Genomic DNA, 6,496 nt, shown 5'->3' on the forward strand with positions numbered 1-6,496 from the left:
AGGTGCCACATCCACACTCTTTTGAAACACTTCCAAGGGTGGTGGCTGTGCCCTGGACAACCTGTGCTGGTGCTTGTCAACCCTTCTGGTGAAGGAATTTTTGCTAATATCCAACCTAAACTTCTCTGRTGSARCTTGAGGCTRTTTCCTCTTGTCCTGTCCCTTGTTCCCTGGYTGCTCCCTCCTGTCAGGGAGTKGTGCAGAGCCAGAAGGTCCCYCCKRRSCYYCYYYKSYYCMRGSYKRRMCCCCCAGCTCCCTCAGCCACKCCAGACCCTTCCCCAGCTCTTCTTCTCTGGACACACTCCAGCCCCTCAATGTCTTTCTTGCCATAAGGGRYCCAAAACTGAGCACMGTACTCRAGGTGTGGCCTCAGCAGTCCCACTTTTATGACTTYCCCCTCTCTCTTTGTCWCATTCCTGCTCCATTTGTGGATTTACAATTGATAATCTATGAATCTCTCAGTGTTCTGCAAAGCGCAGGTTTRCGTGGAGGTGGGAAGGGCTGTGGTGCAGCATTGCTGCTGGTGGGGGAAGTACAGAACATTTTAACTCCGTTTCCAGCATCTGTGGTACTGCTGACCACAGCTCCAAGTTCCAGCAAATTTTCTTCCAGAGTTGCAAGGTGGATTTTCACAGTGAGGGTGGCTGGAACTGAAAGGGAAGAGTTTTATTTTGGGACCTGGAACTCCCCGACCTCGTGGAACTAGGCAGAGCCCCCCCAATGTGTGGAGCATGTCCACCCCATGGCCCAGCTCGAGGTCGAGGTGGGTGGCCAGTGTAGGGTGAAAGCTGCTCCTCCATCGCCARTCCCGGAAATCCTGCTCTCCGTGACTGACACGTAAGAGGGAAAGTGCAATCGACCCTTACCCCGGTGTCAAGGTGGCGCTGCCATATCAGCTCTGGCTTTATTGCCATCTCAGCTGTCCCCTCCCATTAGCGCTGCTCCGCTCCGGGCTGTGCACGAGTCACCGTGCAAGGCAGRGCTCTGTCTGTCTGTCTGTCCATCTGTCCGCGGTTTGGGTGCTGCTCCTGCCCTCCTGCAGATCCCGTTTCATGGCATGGCAGGGTCTCTGCCTGCCCCTGGCTCTGCCTCCCCTCCCTGTGCTCACGCCCAGCCCCACTCCTCGCCCCCCAGCACAAGGGTGAAGTGAATCACGACCCTGAGCTCAACTGGGGGCATTCCCAAAAGGAGTGACTGGAGATCCCAGGAGATGGTGACACACGCTGAGCCAGCGGGGATGGGCGAGTGGGCCAGCACGTGTGTCCCAGAGCCTGAGTTCGTGCGGGACAACCCCAAACTCCCAGCGCTTGGAAGTGGAGATGCCCCACTGTGCTGTCTGGGTGCTCTGGGAGGATGATGCCCTAAGGAATCAGGGTTGTTTCAGAGGTGACATAGTGAGCAAGTGCTTAGTCAGAGTTCCTCATCCTCACCTCCTTCTCACACACAGCTATAAAGGGCCAGATCGAGCTCCTGATGGATTTCAAACCATCCCATGGCTTGGTGAGCAGCAAGTCCCTCATCAGCAGCACCATGCCATACGTGGCTCCCTTCAGGAAGATCAGCATCGATCCACAGCTTCCATGGGCTGGGTTGCACCTCGGGCTGGGACCCCTGAGCTGCATGGACAGGAGCAATCCTGCCCCACGCTCCTGTTACTCCCACCCACGAGGGAATCCTGCTGGGCAAGGTCCCTGCGTTCCTGGAGCGATCCCCATCCTCCCCCTGCCCTCGCTGAGATGCCTGCGGGGACCTGCTGGCTGCAAAATACCCCTCTGTGGATGTTTTGGATGGACCTTATTCCCTGCAGGAAGCTCTGCAAGAGGCTGGAGCCGCTSGCCCCGGTTCCCAGCGGGGTGTCCRTGTCCCCTCCGGCCGCCTGCCCCATCCTGCCATGCCCCGGGGCCGTGGGCAATGAGGTGGAGCAGCCAGGGAATAAAGGGGCAGCCGGGCGCCGGGTTTGGAGCCAGGTACTGCGGCCGCCCGGCCGCGCTCCGAACAATGAGGCCTTTGCTGCCAGCAAAAAAACCCCACAAAGCTTCCAAGCTGCTCATGGAAAGTCAGTGAAGCAATTACGTTAATGACTGTGAATGGGGCTAAAAACAATCTTGGATGAAAATGAGTGAGGGGCCGAATGAAGCRACCGATTCATAGCCCGGCTCCCGCATCCAGGAATATTTCCAGTAAGCAAAGGCCTTGTTTTAGGACTGTCTCATCCCCCATTTGTGCTTGGTGGGACTCTATTTCCACTCTGCTGGGTCTGGTGTCTCATCAAAATGCCTTCATAAATGGGGCAAACAAGGGCTGGATATGGCAGGGGAACAGTCAATTAACACGATCCGAGTTCTTTTAGGGGCAGAGTTAATCAAGCATTCAGCGTTTTGTCATTCTTGTCTTTCTTTCCTGGGAAAATCCTATTAGTATAAAATCACTTAATTGGGCACTTCAAAGAGCTGATGGGAAAACAGGCTTCGCTGGGATATAAACGCCCTCCAGCCGAACACTGGGTTCATTTAGACTTCTGCTGGAGCGTGAGGGTTTCATTAAGAGCCTTCACGTTTCCCACTTAAAAGAAAAACGCTTGTTAGTAGAGATAATAAAAAAAAAAAAAAAAAAAAAAAAAAAAAAAAAAAAAAAAAAAAAAAAAGCTTTGTGATTTGAATCTTGCCGAAGAGGGTTTTTAGTGCTGGAATACTCGGGACATTGTCCCTGACAATCTGCTGTCCTGAGCTGAGCAATTTCCACCTGCCTGGKATGTACTGGCAAGTAAAAGCTGTTTGGGGAGGGAAAAAAATTCCCCCCTGTGCCCCACGGAGTTGGGGGCATTTTGTTGGACATTCGGGGTGTAGGATGGTGTGTTCTGCAGGACTGAAGCCCAACACTCTGTGCTCATTCCCACTCTCTGTGCTGGGGCAGAGGTCCTGTGTTAGTTCCCCYCATTCTCAGGTTGTTTCCTGGGGTAGAAGTTCAGCTTTTTGCAGAGTTTATGCTTCTCTCGCCTTGAAAAATAAGTGTTCCCTGATGTCTGCCAGTCCCATCCCAAAAGTCCTGAGGGATGCTCATCTGCCCAACTCTGCTGTTTTTCCCTCTACGCTGGTTGATCTAACAGGAATATTACACCCTTTCCCCAAAAAAACCCTCTTCACACAGACCTTTGACCACTAAGTCTCAAAACGATGTAAAACCCTTCCGTGCGGGTATTTCTGTGCATTTAAAGCATGAGAACGGGTCGGACCTCGGTGTGTTATTCCCATAAACACAGTTCCCTGAGGCCACATTGCCCCGTTCCCCATCCCATCCAAGGCTGGAGCGTTYCACCCCTGACTCCTCCACACGACCCGAGCCATTCCCTGCTCCGCGCTGGAACTCCCCCGTGTCCCCGCGGCTTTTGGGGGCGCTGCTGTCGGAGCCAGAGGAGGACACGGGGCAGGGATGAGGCCGGCAGTCAGCAGCGCTGTGCCCAGGCACGCTCGCTGACGGATCCYCGGACGGGCTGAGTCACTCCCCGGCGCGGTGAGTAATGCGTTCGCATCCGCRTCTGCAGAGCCTTCCACTCCCTTCGGCTTCTGCACGACCCACCTGGGGAGATCCCCTGGGACTGAAACGCTCCCGAGGGCTCCCGGGCTGAGGCAGCGGCCGCCGCTCSGTGTTTGGGTGCCCCCGGTGCTGGGAAGGAGTTTCCTTTGAAGGCTGTGAAATATGCAGTTGTTTAACATATTCCTTTTGCTTCCAGGCATTAGGGTGGGTTATTCAAGGAAATTACAAAGACGGATTCTCCCACGATCACACCCCTCCCGGGTGGGGGTTTGRGACCCTGGGGAGGGCGAGCCTGGGACAGGGGAGGTGACAGCTCCCACACGGTGGCTATAAATGATGAGGAGGAAACAGCCCATCAGCCCTCGGTTCTGATCCTGATCCCCAGTCCCGTGTCTGCCCTCCTCCTCCTCCGTGTTGTGGGATCACACACCATGAATCACCTTTGGGATCTATTTTTTTGAAGTTCCTGTACCGCCTTCTTAATCACTCATTCCCCACCCCCCTTTTTTCTCTGGTAATGCCACTGCAGACGTGCCCATGGACTTCCTGACCCAGACCCTGACGCCATCCCTGTCCCCACTTCCCATTTCCAACAACCCACTTGGCTGAGCTCCCCCTCCCAGATGAAAGGAAGCGAGAGTGGAGTTTGTAAGAGCCAGAAACCTGTCCCCCCCAAACCCCACCTCCTTCCCCATCCCAGGAGTGAACCCTCATCCCACCACTCAGAGAATCAATTACTTTCTTAAGGGAAAATCCATATTTGATTGATTTTTTTCGCTGCTTTAGCCCTGGGATGAATCCCTGGTGTAACTGGGATGTTCCCAGCAGTCAGACTGGTCGGTTTTCTCACTTTTTGAATCCCTCACTCTTGCATCACTGGCTGTCGAGCCGCTCAGGGTTGCACAAGCTCTTTCCTCTGCCACTTCAAAAAGCTGCTGGTTTGATGTTCCCGTTTCCTTCTGTGCACTGGGGGGCTTTTGTGGRRAAAAAAAAAAAAAAAAAAAGGATCTGTGTAAAGCAGGGAGCATCCTCTGGTAAATCTGCTCCATCCCAGAGTCCCAGGTGGCRGCTGGAGCTGCGYTRAYCCTGGGGACACCCACGGTGCTGGGACGGTGCTGATTTGCATCCAGAGGGAGCAAACCCACACCTGCAGCTGGAGCAGAGCTGGAGCTTGGCAAGGAAAKGATCCACCCAGCAACCGCCCAGCACCGCAGCCACCTCTGCAGCGAGGCTCTGAAGGCTGCTCCTTGGAGTAAGCCAGGAGCAGAAATCATTCCCAGGTGGAAAAACCAGTGACAGCTTCCCTGTCCCAACTTGCCCCCTCCTCTCCCTGCCTGTTACAAACAGAGACAGAAAGACAGGATGGATTTTGGATTGTTGGGGTCCACACTTCAGCTTTCCAGGATGTTTAGCATGAATTTAAGCTAATTTCCCATTTCCCATCCTCCTTTCACCTTTCCTGTCAATCCCATTGTGCCTGTCTGGGGACAGCCAAGGGGCTGAGCAGCTACCACTGATCCAAATCCCAGCACCCAGCTCCACAGAGCGGGGATGGGTGATTGCAAAATCCTCCTGCAGCGTGTGGCAGCCTCCAGCCAAACATGCCCAAACATATTTCCCAGCTGCTCTGGGCAGTGGGAAGCTGCTGGTCCGGCTGGAAAAARCAGGAGTGGTCTGCACACCAAAGGTCCTCCCCAGCACCCCTGGCACCTGCTGGCTCCAGGGGCTTTTGGGGAGACCTGGCATTCCCAAGGGATCGCTTTAACATGGCCTTTGTCACTCGGAGTTGTGCTGTCACCTTGTTGTGTTGTGTTTGTGTCCTTGTGCCCGAGCTGTGAGATCTGGGCTGGGAGTGTCTGTAGGGCACGGCCCCTGTGCCCCGGGTGGGCTGAGTCCGAGGGCATCCCCKCTCCTGCCGCAGGGCAGGGTTGGACCTGTTGAAAATGATACAAAATTTAAATATATTTTAACCAGGCTCAGGGCAGGTGTCTTCCAGCCCCGCAGAGTAACCCCAGCAGAAGCTGCCCTGGTTTCAGACCCTTCCTGCCTGTGGACTCGGATCCATTTTCCATCTAAGCCACAGTTCCCCCCCAAATCCTTGCCACAGGTTCCTGCAGGACATGCACAGACTTGTTCCTGCTCCTCATCCCTGCCTGGACATCTGCAGGACTCAGAGCAGCAGATCCTGCTCCGAACGCTTTTTTCCACCCACAGTGGGTGCCGGGGTTCAGCTGGTGGAGCAGAGCCAGAGCCGGGGGAGAAAACGCAGTTGGAGAGAGGCCGGGGGCGGGCTGGGATGGGTTGGGCAGCGCCCGGGGGCCAGGGGAGCATCATCCCGGTGAGGCTCTGAGGTTGGCACCCCGCAGGGCTGAGCCACCCCTTTCTTCATCCATTAATCCCCATCCCACAGTGCCCCGGTGGGTGGGACAGGACCCCCTCCATCCAGCTAAACCCCGGCATGCCCTGGCTGGAATGGGGCACCCCATACCCACTGCTGAGTGACCCCTGTACCCTCTAACCAGGAGGTCCCTGCCTTCCCTCCTCGGGAGCTCTCCCTGCCCCCAGCTCCCCTGCAGGAAGGAGATCCCCTCATCCCTTACTGGGGAGTCCTGAATCCCCAAAGAAAGGGGGTCCCTGTATCTCCTAACAGGGGGATTCCGTGTGTTCCCTGATGGGGGAGATCCCTGCACCTCCCAGGAAGGAGGGCTCTGTATCTCCTGGCTGAGGTTTCCCTGTGCTCCCTGATGCCGGGTCCTTGCACCCCCCGGGGAATGGGGACCCTCTATCTCCCAACTGGGGCTTCCTGTAGTCCCTGAGACAGGTCCCGCTCTCTCCAAGGAAGGAGATCCCGATGCCCACTGCCCCGGGCCGCCCGCTCTACTCTGGCACCGCGGAGATTCCCGGGACCAAGAACCGGGATGGCAGAGGAGGAGCAGGAGGCACACACAGGATCGGGAACTGG

The sequence above is a fragment of the Malurus melanocephalus genome, unplaced genomic scaffold (genome assembly GCF_030028575.1).
Source record: "Malurus melanocephalus ecotype Western Australia unplaced genomic scaffold, MMel_1.1 scaffold_243, whole genome shotgun sequence".
Classification (NCBI taxonomy): Eukaryota; Metazoa; Chordata; class Aves; order Passeriformes; family Maluridae; genus Malurus; species Malurus melanocephalus.